Here is a 16,042-nt window from a genome sequence, read left to right on the forward strand (position 1 = left end):
TAATCAAAGCATGGACATGATCACATACATGCCCCAGGTTATGATAATTGAGGAGAGAGGTGCACTGGGACACATGGATTATCTTTAAAGTTGAAGGACCCAGAAGTTGTACACATCCTACTGCCTGACCTTGGTCATGTAGCCACATTCGGTTGCAAGTGAGACTGAAAATGTAGTCGTTAGCTGGGCATCCAATTACCTAGTTTAAACTTTAGTGCTAAGAAAAGGAGGGAGAATAGACTTTGACAGACAATCAGGAGTTTCCTGATCTTTGTGAGACACACTGATAGAAACATGACAATACTAAGCTTGGAAGCTTAGCTTCAAAAGGCAGGACTTAGGGCTCAAACAATGGTTAAATTGTACTAAAGATCATATTGCAGAATAAGAGAAATAGAATGCATTCTATTCCAAATGGATATTTTGGGGAGAAGCAGTAATGCAGAAAGATAGCAAAAGGCCCAGAGCTTAAATAAACACATTTAAATAGAAGGTGATGTGTTGCAAGACAAATGAAAATCAGGTGATTTACCAGGCCTCTATCCAAATGAAAATAAGGTCACCCCTGATTCTGAGAAGTTCATATAGGAAAGGGAAAGAATTCTAATTAGGATTAAGAATATTATCTCTCTCCAAATGTCTGCAAGCATAGAATACTGGTTCTGTCTATGGCTATACCTATAATTTTGCAATATGACTTTTTTTTAAAGGAGGAGACAATTTGGTAAACTGATAACTAATTTAGATAATGCTAATTGTATTGGGTGGAAGATGATTAGGAAAGTTATAAAAGAAACCTCAAGTGTGCTCTGCATGGGATATTATTGAAAACATGAATATTGCGTAAAGCTGTTCTCCCTTCCACAAAAGGGAGATGATTCCTAGATGGGCTTGTATTATACAAAATCAGAAAAGGAGGAGCTGGGGGCAGGGGTGGAGGGCATAGTAGTTACGCTGATTTTAGTATCCTTTGGAATCCCTCTTTAATTCTCTTCTGTGAATGGTACATGCACATAGGCTCGCACATGACTTAACTGTGTGACGTTGTTACCTGGCTTTATAATCACAGACCATACTTTGCGTGTGGATTGCCGGTACACATTTACTTCCCTCTCAGTTAAATGCAAATCACCTTGGTTATTAAGTAAGCCGTCTCTATTTTAGCTGTGCATACAACTTGCTGCCTTAGAACATTGTGGAACTTATATATTATATATAGCCCTCCCTACGGAATGGTTGCTATCACCGAATCAGGTTTTGGAGAGTTAGTCAAATATTGGTTTCCTGTTTTAAGTAAACATAGTGTGCTAATCTACATGAGTATGGTGTCCTGTAGAAAGCCTGTTTAGTGTTCTTTGGAATCATCGTATTATCTTCATGCCATATGCTAGTCAACAGGAAAGATACGGTAACTATCCCATGAGCACTCAATCAAGCAAAAGGCATGGCCTTTATGAGATGCAACTAACATCCCTCCACTTCTGTAGTAGAAGTTCAGGCAACCTCTCTGGTCTTGTTATTTCCTGTTCTTCCCCTCCCCACCTGCTGATTCATTCTCTATTCTTCTTGACCTTGCTTTGTGCCATGGGAGGATGACCCTTGACGAACCCGTCTCCTGAGCTCCCTTGCTGGTGGAATTATGATTAGATTTGGCCAATATTTGGAGATTAGAAGGTGAGTGTAAAGGTTTAGAGTAGTTCTTCCGGGCTCCCTCCTTCCTTCCATGCTCTATTTCAGGCAACATTTAGGTCTCTCCATGACTACAGCTTCCACTGGATGACTCTTCTTTGCTCTTTAGTCTCTCATTGTGGTCCACTAACCCGATCTCTTCTCCTTGTCCCTTCAGTTTAGAGGTAGTAACATCTTCCCACTAAGGTTAGTTCCTGGATACCTCACTATCTGTTGCTTATTCCCTCAATACAACCCACATCTCCACAAGTAATACTTTCTTAAATTTCCTTCCTTTGAACCAATTGGGGTGAATTCTGTTCCCTGCTACAACCATGGCAAGGAAGGTAGCTGTTAAGCCTTTGTGTTGATCTACATTCAACAAATTCTGCAGAGAGTTATCCATGCCTACTCTGTTTAATTTCCTTCCTTTACTTTTCTCTTGAGCTCATTCCAACAAGTCATTGCCCTTGTCAAAGTCACCTGTGTTAATAATGATAATCCATGGGTCAGTTCTCAGCCCTCATCTCTTTTGATCTTTCAGTAGCCCTGGATACAGCTGATCATTCTCTCCTCATTGAAATTTTTTTCTTCACTTGGCTTCCGGGACATCATATTCTACCAACTTTTCTAGGATTTCGTTAGCCAGTCTTTCTCAGTCTCCTTTATTGGTTCCTCCTTGTGACAGAGCCTGGATGGCAGTTTACCAAACGTGCTTTCTGTTTTTCAAGAGCCCTTCATTAGACAGCATTTCTGAATCTCCCTTGTAATTTGGAAAGGCCAGGGGTACCAATTCTTGGTGTGATCCTAAAATAATTATGCACCATCTTCCACATTCTTTCCCTTTCTCCTTGAATGATGCAGATGTTCATGATGACCTTAGAAACCATATGAAGAAGAGGAGCCACAAAATGGAAGGAGAGCCACCACCAATCAAAACATACATTTTGGACTTTATGTGAGTGAGAAGTGTACTTCTATTAAGTTTGAGCCATTATTAATTTCTGGTTATGTTTGTTATAGCACATAGTATTACCTGGACTAATCTCTTTATCTCATTGTTCCTTCAACACCATGCCCAGGGCTCAGACCTTGGGTGTCTTCTCTTTCTATGCTTCCATCTTATGATTTGAATCAGTCTCATGCATTTAAATACCATTTATATTTTTATTAGCTTCATCTTTTCCATTGTTCAGACTAAAAACCCTTCTTGAACCCCACATCTGATCAGTCAATGAATCTCATTGGCTCTATGTTCAAAATATACCCAGGGGCATCTGGGTGGTCCAGTCGGTTAAGCGTCCAAGTCATGATTTCGGGTCAGGTCATGATCTCAGGGTTGTGAGATCCAGCTCTTCATTGGGTTCTATGCCCAATGGGGAGTCTGCTTGGGATTATCGCTACCTCTCCCTCTACCCCTCAACCTACACCCTAAATAAATAAATAAATAAAATCTTTTTAAAAAAAATCTAGTGTTTGTCCCTTTATCACCATCTCCACAGGCATCGTGCTGGTCTACTAGCCACACCTAGATGACATAAGATCCTCTTGCTGGTCTTCTTGCTTTCACCCTTGCCCTTTCCAGTCTGTCCTGAACCTAGTCAACAAATTACTCTGTTATGGGATGCCTGGGTGGTTCAGTCAGTTAAGCCGCTGCCTTCGGCTCAGGCCATGATCTCACGGTCCTGGGATTGAGTCCTGCATCGGGCTCCTTGCTTGACAGGGAGCCTGCTTCTCTCTCTGCCTCTGCCTGCCACTCTGCCTGCTTGTGTGCGCTCTCTTTCTTTCTATCTCTCTCTCTTTCTGGCAAATAAATAAATAAAATCTTTTTTTAAAAAATGACTCTGTTATAATGAAAGTCAGATCATGTCACTCCTCTGCTGGAAATCTTTTGGCTTTCCATCACCCTCTCCACAGCCACAGGAGTCTTACAACAGCTTGCAAGTTCTCGCATGAGCTATCTGTTCCTTCTTGGACTTCAGATCCTATAGGTCTCCATCTCCACATTGCCCCCATGCCAGCCTCCTCACTGCCCCCTTGCACAATCCCACCTCAAAGTCTCTTTTCTTCTTGTTTCCTTTGCCAGGTGGTCCCAGGGCCTCCACCCATTGCCTTCTTGACTCAGACGCCCCCTTGTCAGTGAGGTTTCCATGACCACCCATCTAAATCACCCCATCGGCTCAGGCTCACTTCCCTCCTTTCCGGTTCAGTCTTTGTCATTAACAGTGAGCACACCATCATGTTCCAATTCATTTGATTAAAGTTTCTATTTCTTGGGGTTTCCCTCCCCAGGATTTAGCTCAATGCAGGCAGGGATTTTTGTTTGTTTTGCTTCAGGCTGTATTTCAGCACCTAGAACGGGCCTGACACACAGAAGAGTGTTTGAGAAATACTGGTGGAATGAATGAATAGGGAATGAATGAATTTTCTGCACTCCTTTCAAACCACACAGGAATTCCAAGTTTTAAAGTGCTTCTTATAAAACAGACCATAAATGAAAGAAAGAAAGGACAAAGAAAGCCGGAAAGAGAAAGATAGGGATGGCTTCACACTGTACCAGAAAATACGCTGCACCGTTACCAACCAGCATTTTTTCAGCCGTCAAAATTGAACCTGTCCCAATAATCATGCTGACAGAGCCGTCCGTAGGAGATTGGGATCTTATGACCAGCATTCCAAGAACCCATGGCCGGCAGGCATTCCAGGCTAGTACTGTTAGGTTTGACGTAACAATGTGCTAAACCAAGTGTGTTTTTATTTACCAGAGTATGACCAAGTGATTATAATTTTAACACATTTTAACCCACTGAGCCACCCAGGTGCCCCTAATTTTAACACCTTTTAAAATGCATTTAGATTTCTCTTTGTGAAAATATCTGGTATGCATAATTTGGAAAATGTCGAAAAGAATAAAGGAAAAAAGAGTGACAGAGAAAGAAGTTGGAAAGGGAGGAACAGCCATAGTCACAAAGACTTATATAGTTAATGTATTAATGCATGGCCTCCCATCTTTTTTCTGTGCTTCTTTTTTAAGTGATCTGCCTGGGGGTGCCTAGGTGGCTCAGTTGGTTAAGCATCTGCCTTCTGCTCCAGGTTATGATCCCAGGGTCCTGGGATCGAGCCCCACATCAGGCTTCCCCCCTGTCTCTGCCTGCCACTCCCCTTGCTGTGCTCCCTCCCTCTCTGTCAAATAAATAAAATCTTTAAATATATATGTATATATATTTTATCTGTCTGTTCAATGTGGGGCTTGAACTCACAACCCCAAGATCAAGAGTCACATGCTCTACCGACTGAGCCAGCCAGGTGCTCCTTTTTCTCTTAACATTTAAAAAAAAAAAAAAGTCATCTTTGAATGACCTTAGTAAACGGAATCCATGAGCATGAACCTCAGTGCACATAACATGAATCACTTCTCACACGCTGAAGCGGGGCTGCTCCCGTTCCTCGCGGCACACACTTGGCAATCAGCTCACGTGATCATAATTATCCTGTCATCAGCAGCACTTAATGGCAGACGGGACCATTCAGACCTCATCCACGACCCCGGCCCCGTGTGCGGATTTCAGTCACCCGTTTTCCTCCATGGGAAAGAGCAATTCCATTTCTGTAGCAGTCATGAAACATTTTTTAGTGAGAAAGCAGGAGAGATTAAAAACGGTTTTGGCCTTGCCTGTGAGTAATGATGTCCAATGATGGAGTGGGGTAATTATTGTGAAGACTTAATTCCTGTGTCATCAGGTATTTATAGATATACAAAGCATTCTACTGATTAAACAGCATTCAAGGTGACTAAACATTCCCCGTGATTGACAGTTTACAGCTCAGACTAAAAAGATTAAATAACATTAGAAAGTGGCAGGTGACTTCTTTCCCCTCGGGGCATTGTGCCCTGTGAGGAAACGAGAGAGACTTCTAATAATATTGCTAACAAGAAAGTTCTGGACTGTTTGCTTGCAGCAGTCATATTCTGAGAAGGAATGCAAATCCTGTTATGCATCTTTTTTCATCTTGGGGAGGTTGTGGTGGCTCTAAAAGTTAGATAGAAGGTAAAGGAAAAGCATACCTTCCCTTGAGACTGAAAATACCCTGAAACGTGTCCAACTTCGAGGGGCAGATAATGTTGCAGAGCTGTTGGCCAAGATCAATTTGCTTTCTATCCGATACAGTCTTTCTCCAAAATACAGCCAAGATGATTCCCACATTCAGTGATTCAGAATTTCAGGTAACCAGCAAGTCTTCTCTGTAAAGAGGCCCCTGTAGCCGGGCCTTCGGTTATACTACGTGATTCCCAATTACATATCTATGCGTGCCTTACCTCAGCCTCTCTCTCTCTCTCTCTCTCTCTTTTTTTTTTCTTTCTAGGAGGTTCAGAAGAAGAGATTTTTTTTTTTTTTTAACATCTCCACTTTAAGCTGGATAATACTACTTCCTACAAAATCGTAATCATAAAACCTTACATGCTTGTGGTTCTTTGAACTTTATGAAAAGTTTCTTCTTTTTTTCTCTTTTATCTCACGGGAATAATAGTACCCACACACAGGGTTATCATGAGAGCCAGAGGAAAGAGTGCATGTGAGGCGATTAGCACAGTGCTGGCCCACCACATTTGCCGAAGAATGGTAAACCATCTTAATGAACTCATTTACTATATTGCATCCTCACGATAGCCCCCCCAAGTAGATAAAATAAGCAGCTTTATTTTGGGGTCATGGGTGCCTTTGACTCTGAGATGCAAATGTTGAGTAGCTTTCCTAAATTCAAGAGATTTTTAGGGCCCTGAGTCAAAATTAGAATCCAGACCTACTGGTTTCCAACCTCACACTTGTTTTCCCAGGAGTTTTCTAGAGCACATCATGGATCTGGGCTGAGAGATGGACCCCAGTTCACCATATCTTCTCTCTTAGGGCATCATAACAGTCACTAACGTTCCCAGCTGTGCTACTCTTGGCTCCTTTAGTGCCCTCCTATCAATCTTTTATTAAGACAGCGTTCTGCCCTCATGAAGAGCATAAGCGTTGCTTCCTCACAGACCTGAGTTTGAATCCTGGTTCTGCCTCTTAGTAGCTGTGTAGGAAGTGAGCATAGATTCGTTGGGAGGATTAAAGAACATAAGATACTGCCTACGTAGTACCTGGTGCATGGAAATCACTCTCCAAATTCTCGTTATTCTTACGATGGCTAGATGAACTCCAGAGCTACACTGCTGTACCTGCTGTCACAGCCACGTCCCCACACCAGCTGTCTCCTTGGGCTCCAGCCAACCTGGCTCATGGCCTCACTATTCCACTGAAACTACGGCTCTCCTTGTCAATAAATACCTTCTTCTGGCCAATCCAGGGTCTCTCTCCGGCTTGGGGCACCGCAGACTCATCCCTCGCCACTGGACGCTTTGCAGTCTTGGCATTAGCGCCCCCCCCACCCTGGTGATTTTCCTCAGACGTGGCTCCCTCCTCTTCTCATGGCACCACTTCCCTCATCCCACTCATCTGAGCACTGCCTCTCCCTGCAGGCAAAGGCTTGGACCTACCATTCTCTTCTTCGTCTGCACCCTACAACGATCATGGTTTTACTTATGTCTCCATATTTATCACCTTGTGCTCACCATCTCCACAACTAGAATAATTAATTGATTGATTCCCACATCACATATATATAATTGTGTCTATAATAATTTTTTTTTCCAGATCTCTCAAGGCTTGGTGAGAACACTTAGAGGAACGGGATGAATTGTGCGAGCAGGAAGCAAAAGGGGAAATGCCTAAACATCATCTGGATCTTCTGAACTACTTTTTACAAACCTTCAGAGGAGCAATCGTGGAACCCCCATGAGTCTCATTCCTTCAGGGCAGGTGCCCCGTAGCCATATGAGTGAATGGCTCTCCCACAGCCTTCTGTCCGTGCAATGTCTTAGCAACGTCTTAAATTGTTAGGGATTTCTGAATAAATAAGGCATACTTCCCAACACTGGTATCCCACCAGGAGCCTCAGTAAGGTGACCATTTAAGCTCATAAATGCTCTGGTAGAAGCGAGACTCCAACATCCTGTTTGAATAACCGTGTCTGCTGCCACTCTCTCAACACACAGGAAACAGTTACTCTCATCTGCTCTATGCCATCATATGGTCCATCATATAGAAACCCCTCTAGAGTCCTGTCCCCCCATTCTGGCAGTCTCCTTCACGCCCATGTGCCATGATGTATCCTGCTATGCAATTGTCACTGCTCCAGCATGTGTCATTGACTAGGGTGACAACGATGATGATGTTGTTGTTGCCACCCAGGTGTTCTGGACACTTTGTTACAAAGACATGGATACAGCAAAACTATGGCCACCACCCCAGAGTGGTTCTAACGAGGAAGAGATCTGGGGGTAAAGGGTACGACCCACAAAGCCTCTTTCTTCTTCTCCAGTTCGGTGCCTGGAGAGACCCGAAGTATGGTATAGACATGCATGTCAGTGCCCTTTTACATAGAAAATAGGAAATGAATTCCAAACAATACTGGAAACAGCTGACCCTTTTAGCACGATGCTTAAATATGCTAGTGCTGAGCCAAGGCAGCATGTGCAGAGTAAATATTTTAATCCCTAATTAATCACTTTGGTTAGATTGGTAAAACACAAGTCTAATGAAAATAATTTGAAATTTCCTTCATGAATAATTGCCTTGTTCGGGGAATTGTGGGAAGAGTCAACTGACTGACCTTCCATTCTTACTCAGCTGTACTGCTCTGAGACTTAATTTGTGTCCTTCAACCTCTTCCAGTCACCGTCATGAGATTAGAAATACCTTCCGTGCAGTTTAGCAGCAACTATGCAATATGACAGTCAAGTCAGCAGAGAGGTAGAGACCCAAGTGACTCCTTGCTTCCTTGCCGCGGAGCTTGCCCTACCCTGTAGAGAGGTGAGTGTCTTCGCAGCCCTGCATTCTTTTATTAGGCTGTGGACATGATGGATGGCTTCAGGTTATTGAACTGTTCATGTTCCTTTTTAATTAAAACCTTGAATAATAAAGTGCCCAGGGTTGGACATTTACAAAGGGGAGAGAAAGAATTTTCCAACTCTGAGTGCTGATGAATGGTGTTCTGATTAGGTCTGTGCCACCAGATTTAATTACTTCTTTGAGTAAATCAAATTTTTCTTATGGAGCAATGTTCCTGGGTGTGCAAAGACCAAAGGTTAAGCCACCTTGCTAGTTACCTGTTCAGACATGTTGGAACCTGTTAGATGTGGGTGGGGAGACTCGATCCCATCCTTCTTCTATCTTGCCTGCCTGTTCTCCTTAACTTCCTCCCCGGTGTCCCTCAACCCCCTTCCAGCAATGAACGTATTGCTTATCTGGTTGGAATGTCACTAGGAGCGATGACTGGCAACGTGCCGCATGGCTGGTGCACTCTGGCTCACACTGCAATCATTGCTAAAAATTGCCTGGTCCACCAGTCGGTTTGGCCAGTTCTGTGGACTGTCACGGTCCACCTGCTGGACCATCTGCCACTTCTCCCTGGAGGTTCCTCCTCTCTTTTGTTTTCCAGTCTGGTCCTCCTCCTCGATCTTGCTCCTTTATTTGGGAGATTCAAATATTTGGGGGAATTTTTCTTTTGCTTCTAAGCAAGTTGGGGGGACATGATGTTCTTGGGTTGCTGAAATGCATTTGGAGAAGAGCACCTTAACTGCTTGCTGTTCCACAGTTGCCTTACAAAATGGCCAATGACTGGCTTAAGAAGCTTGGTTATAAAGCGGAAAAATGCCATTCAGATGGAGAGGCATGGAAGCAGGGGCCTTGTAACCCAGGGGATAATTGAACCAAAATTTGGGGGCAGATTTGGTGTCTCTATTCAAAATGGAATTAACCACGTTGTATGCCAAAAGGGCCATAGAAGCCCTCCCATTTTGCAGGATCTGAGGCATCGAGACTTGGAAGCCAAATCACTGGTTTCCAATATGTTTTCACCCACTGTGGGTGTGCGGTGGCATCACTGTGCATCCAACAGTGTGACATATAGACAAACCTGACTGGTTGAATGTGCTGTTGTCCTGATGACCGTCTTTAAAAATAGCTCTAAAGAGTTCCTCCCCAGGGCTCCTGCTGCCAGACCTCTGAATCAAGGAGCTGCCAGCAACAAGTCTAATGCAGGGGGAAATGGCGGAAAGAGGATGCTGGACTGCAAAAGCACACTTTGACCATTCTCTGTTATTGTGCCCACGCTAGGTCCTGCGGATGACACCTAGAGAGCAATTGCTGTGCTAAGAAAGGAGCAAGATGGCTCACTCTTCCAGAGCTCACCTCTGCGCCTGACCACCCTTCATTCTGGCCACATGACCCCGTGCGAAAGTTCTCCATAAAGCAGACCCAGAGCTGGTTCTGCAATTGGCTGGCCACACTTTGGCTTTTCTGACTTCAGTAAGTCAGGTTGGAGCACCTCTAGACTCCCCCAGTACGAATACAAAAATGTGCCTTGGGGTCGTCTGACTCTGTACTTCCGGAGTCATTGGATAAGATTTGAACTTTGATAGTGCCCCCCTTGCCACTTAATCCTACATGGAACATGTTCTTTTTGTTACCTGGGAGTCTTCGTTTATGAGTGTTCATTTGGTGATGTTAAGTGAGCACCCACAAGTACAGTGCTGGGCACCGCCCTAATTAAATGTAGCTCCACCTTATTTAAATTATTCCTAATACCACAATTTAATTCCCTCTTCCTGCCTCTTCTGTTGTTTTGAGGTCTACCATTCAGTTACCATTCGTTTGGCCATTCATACATTTCTGCTTTTCCTCCAACACTGCTTGCTTTAAAAACCTCTGATGGCTGAAGTGGGAAACATAGTGAAACTGAGACTACATTGGGCCACTTTGCAGGGATAGGTATGGATATGTGTGTAGATGGATGGATGGATGGATATAAATAGATAGCTGTAGATATATCTTTTGGAGTGAGCTGTTACGTAACACAGAAGCTTTACACTGGAAGAAACATAAGAGGCCCAAAGCCCTTCTTTCCTAGAAGTTCCCAGGTTTAAGTGACTTGCTCAAGGTCACAGCTAACTGTTTTTTAGAGTAGAGACTAGAAAACTGGCTTCTGACTCCTACTCTTTCCTTGAGTAGTATCTTTATCCTTATAACCCATATATATGTATCCCATATAATTCAGGGTCTATAGTCTAATTACTTCTGCCATCCAATCAGTAAGAAATGGCTAAACTATCAAGAAGATTAAAAAATTTCACAATAATGTATGAAACCTGCCGATTTCAGCAGACCCAAATATATTCACAAAATGGTGGAACTTTGCACTGCTCTTCTCTTGTGACGCCTAATCCTGCCAACATCCCAGAACTTCACTGGGACCAACACTGGAGAGATTTCAAACCTTCCTGTCTCTTCTGCCACCCTGTTTGGATTACTTTGGTGGCGTTCCTTCATCAGCTGAGTCCAGTGCCAGAGCTGCCTACTGGACTAGATAAACTGTGGGTCAGAGTTTGGAGGCCGAGAGGGGAGTCTCCCTTGTTGTCTCCTCACCTTCTCATGATGACATTTCCAGAAAGAACACAGACCTTTCTTTTTTGATAAAGATTCCTAATACACTGGAAAAGAGGGGGGTAGGAGGGATGGGGTGGCTGGGTGATGGACATTAGAGAGAGTATGGGCAGTGGCAAGTGCTGCGAATTGTACAAGACTGATCATTCACAGACCTGTACCCCTGAAACAAATAATACAGTATATGTTAATAAAAAATAAAAAAGTAAAATAAAACAAATAAAAAGATTCCTAATACAGTTTCCAGAAATGAACCCATCAAACCTAAAGCAAACAAGACTTGCTTTTGGGGGGCAGAGATCTCATTCACAGAAGATTCCTTTTCTTTATTTGGATCTTAAAAGACAGTTCCTTATTGATGTGCTGCTTACTTTTTGTCAACACTTTATTGATAAAAATCAATATTTTGTTTTATTGGGTTTTTTTTAATACAATCACAAGTTCTGGAAAGAATCACATATTGAAAACCTCAAACGGTGTGGGTCTGTGAGATCCCGCTGCCAGGAACAAAATGAAGCACACAGCTCAGACACTTAAGCCATGCACCCCAATATTCTTTTTGTTTGTTGGTTGGTTTTTGGTTTTTTTGAGTCATTGTGAGAAGCCATAATGGGCGGGGCAGTGGGGGGGAGCTTGGCCAGGGAAGGATATGGTCTAAGGATATGGTCAGAGTACGGACTGCAGAATAAGGGGCAGATTGGATGGCAGGGTGTTTGGGGAGGACGAAGACTCCTCTTCAAAGCTGGGCTTCCCCGGCTATGTCATTGCTATGGAAAATGGTTAAACTCAGCTTCTTTATCCTCAGAGTCACTGCCTGTGGGCTTTCCTATCCTCGGCCCCTATGTTATCCTCTCTGGCCCACAACAATATCCTTGAGAATATAATTTCACTTGGAAAGTTCTCAGGAGGGAGGGGAAAGCTGCACCCCTGCACTCGTCTTACCCTCAATGCAAATTGCCCTTGCAGGGAGGCAGGCTTGCGCTCAATACGAGTAAGAACATTTTAACAATTAGTGAAGATCAGTCAGCTGAGGCGTACAATGAGCTTGCTGGCATTGGAAGTAAGAGGCTTACCGACTATCTTTCAAGGATTCGGAAAGGGGGTTCCTGTTTTGAATGGGAAGTTGGATTAGGAGACTGAAAATGCACATAACCAAAAGGGTTGTGACTCCCTGAATATTTTCACTTGCACATAACTCCATGTCATAGGTTTATGAGTATTAATTCCATTTCCAAATTGGCTCATTAGTGTACACAAAGACTGGTGGCAAGGCCAGAATAGGCCATGGCTTTGGGGGTTGGGTTTCAGGGGTCCCCAGGAAGGCTCCATTGAGTAGGGACACACACGATAACAGCCTCACTCCTTTGCTGAAGGCCATGTCCCCTGCTCAAAGACAATCCACCTGGGAGAAACAATGCGTGGTTACTAGTCATCTTAGGAGACGCGCTGAGGTGAAATGACTGTAGAGGTGTGTGATTAAGAGAACAAGCTTGGCGATGAGACAACCTGGGTGGGAATCCCTGTGTGAATGTCGGCAACCCCTCAGCCTCGTCTGTAGAACAGAAATAAGAATAATGCCTATCTGTGAGGTTGCCATGAAAATGAAGGGTTCGTACACATAAAATGCTTAGACTAGTGCATGGCAGAAAGTCAAAGATCAGGAAAGGCTAGCTATTCTGTGCTCTTTGGTTGGAAGGGTTTGATCAGACTCCTTTGGACTCCTTTGGACTCCTTTGGAAAGTACGATCGGCTCTGCGTGGTCCAAGGGTAAGAAAGGATTTTTGCAGGAGGGAAGGCGACTCTTTGAAGGGCTAGAGTTGGGAACAAGTGGGAAGACGATTAAAAACAGCTGAAACAGAGAGCACAGGAGAAACACCATTGCAGTGTTGCCCCAGACGCCCAGCCCTGCCTGACTAGCTGAGTTTCCGGTTTGATTCGTAAAGCCCAGATAAAGTTTTGAGAACTCAGTTGCTTATCAACCCATCAGACTTGAAATGCTTAGGAGATTCACCTGTCTTTTCAGTCTGTAAGCTTTTCCTCTCCTAAGTAAAAAAAAAAAAAGTCTGGAGAGAATCAAAAGTCCCCAAAAGACCACATTGACCGGGAGGGCTTAACATACTTCTTGAAAAATAGTCCACAGATTTTAATTAAGTTCTTCTAAACATCAATGACCCTAAAGGGTTCCAAACAGAGTGGGAGAAGCAGCCTGTCCGGCGGCAGATCTTTCCCCAGCTTCTCAGGGGGAAGTCAAGGTGAGCATTGTGACTCTCGTCTCCCTCTTATCTGGGATCATGTCCTGGTGTGGATGGGGTTCTTGAAGCCTCCTTCTGGAGTTGTTTTAACAACACGGGATGGACTCGCTGTTTCTTGCCCACCCCCCACCCCCACCCCACGCCACCCTGCCATGTGCGGTTTAAAAATTAATTTAGAATACATGAGATCAGCGAGACAAGGGCATTAGGCAGCGTCCCCTAGAAATGGACCTCTTGTACTCTGAAAATGTTCTTAGAAACACATGTGAGTTTCTTTGCTCTCAAATTAAGGGGGATTAAAGCGGCCAGACAGTTGTTGCTCAGTTCCTTCGGATCATGTGGCCAAAGCTGAAAGCCTTAAGTTGCTGGCATGAGCCTAAGTCAGTTGCCTGATCTCCAAATTAATTTTTGAATTAAATGATTGTCCCCCCCTCCTCTTTTCCCTTCTAATTGAGACTTCCATTGAAAAATGCTTAGCAAACAGTTGGAAAACCCCAGAACAAAAGGCTGTTGTGAACTAATGAAATGGAGGTCATTGGAAACAGTGTTAGGTTAGCACTGGGGATGCAATTAAACCTTTTTTTAATCATGTTTTTATTAACTATAAAAATGTTTAAAAATAAATTATAAGCACTGCAGTTAGAACCTAAAGAATGGTTGGAAAGAGCTTAGATCACTTAGGTCACTTTGCTTGTGTGAGCTTCACCCAGTAAATTCATGTTTAATTTTAAAACAATGATGTTATCTCATAGATCTTAAAGAATGTTTCTCATGACTGAACACTTGTCAAGTGTTTCTGTAAGGTAAAATAAAAAGAAAGATAACTTTATGATCCAAAAATGAAAAAAGATTCACAGTGAAGAAAGACAAGTGCTTGAAAAAGGAAGTGGTATTTTAAAGGAAAGTTTTATTTAAAAAAAATGCTAACTTTCAGGCTGTGCAAAAATTTCAGTTGTGCCCAAGGCTTAGATTCCCATGGAAATATCCTGTGGAAACTTTGCCATGAAAAATATATATACAGTGTTGTGTACTTAGGCACATTTCAAAATCTTAGGAAGTCGACTTGATCAATAAAAGCAGACTGAATGCCAATAATTATTGGCTGACAGTGAACTAAGATTTACCCAATCAAATTATTTAAATTAGCCATCTCTCCTCAGACCCATGATAAGACTGTCTGTGCGTGGAGAGTTTGGGGCTTTACGGTTCTATATCCCTAAAGACTTCTTTATGGATTGAGAAAAGGTTAAGGAATCAGCATAAACAAAGTCTGTTTCCAACTTAGGTGCTGGAAGGCTTTACTGTGGCTCAGTGAGTCATAAGAAACTTCTCAGAGCTCTTCGAATATGGTTCTTACCCCCACGTAGGGGCGAATGGTAGCATCTTTATTAAAGGATGGGTGGGGAAAGGACAAGTTCTTGGAACAACAATTAAAAACCAGTTGCTACCTAGACAAGCCTCTTTCAAATTTCTTTCATCTTGGGTTTTAAAATGTTGACGACAGACTTCTTTGTGATTAACTTGTTTGCAAACTCTAATAGATCCTTAATGGTTAACCATATTGAAGTTCTGCCTTTGCTGGTCTGAAGGCAGGCGGGATTCTCTACCTACTCTCCCTGCTTGCAGAGGATGACGCAAGAGAACTTCAGATGGCTAAAGACATGGTAGGAGAGTAGTCAGTTGCTCCAAATGCATTTGCTAGGGACTTGACCTTCATTTGTTCATTCAGAAAATATTTACTGTGTGCCTATTATTTGCCCGGCACTGTTCTAGATGCTCTCCAGCATACATTAGTGAACAAAGCAGACAGAAATACTGCCCTCCTGGAGTTTACATTCTAGTGGAAGAAGGGAGAACAGACAATAAGCCGATAATTACATCACCAGATGGTAAGTGCTATGGAGAAGAGTAAAGCAGAGAAGGGGCAGAGGTGGGGAGGGAGAGGCAATTTTGAATAAGAAAGTCAGGCAACACTCACCGAGAAGTGAATCTTCAGCAAAGGCGTGTGGGGGACATCTCTGTAGACATCTGGGGTGAGAGCTGTCCCGACAGAGGGAAAGACCTGTACAAAAACCCTGCAGTGGGTCCGCCAACTGCCCCCCCGGGGGGGGGCAGGGGCGGCAGGGAGGGGAGTGGCAAGAAGGAATCAGAATCCAAAGATGGATGTTTCAATGGACCAACTCAAGAAAGATGGAATTTAACAGGAGTGGGCATGGGGGAAAGGGTGGCAGATGAGGTTAGAGAGGGGTTCATTTGTTGAAGGTCTTATGGGCCACTGCTGGGCCATTTTCAGGACCCCATGGGAAAGACCAAAGATTGATCAACCATTATTGCCTATCTAAGAGATAAAATAAAAAATGGAAGAGGAGTGAAAAACCTAGAGATGGGAAATGTCTTACATTTAGAAGATAGAAGCAGTTGGAGTTTGTAAATTATAAACTCCAACTTTTAAAGTGAAGGATCAAAAAGTAAATAACTTTGGCTTTTAGGCCGTCTGGTTTTGTCACAACAGCTCTACTCTGCCCCTTGTTACATGAAAGGAACCACAGACAATATATAAAGGAATATGTGTTCAATAAAACTTTA

The 16,042-nt window shown here is 43.3% G+C and overlaps 1 long non-coding RNA gene across 1 annotated transcript in view; it reads left to right on the forward strand.

Moving 5' to 3' along the window:
- LOC309866952 overlaps positions 1–7,627 on the forward strand; it is a 45,241-nt gene extending 37,614 nt beyond the window's left edge. The window contains exons 2-3 of the long non-coding RNA XR_014312893.1: positions 2,533–2,626; positions 7,356–7,627. This is a non-coding gene — a long non-coding RNA (uncharacterized lncRNA). The remainder of the gene's footprint in view (positions 1–2,532; positions 2,627–7,355) is intronic.
- The last annotated feature ends 8,415 nt before the right edge of the window (positions 7,628–16,042 follow it).

The sequence above is a fragment of the Mustela nivalis genome, assembly GCF_964662115.1.
Source record: "Mustela nivalis genome assembly, chromosome: 6".
Taxonomy (NCBI): domain Eukaryota; kingdom Metazoa; phylum Chordata; class Mammalia; order Carnivora; family Mustelidae; genus Mustela; species Mustela nivalis.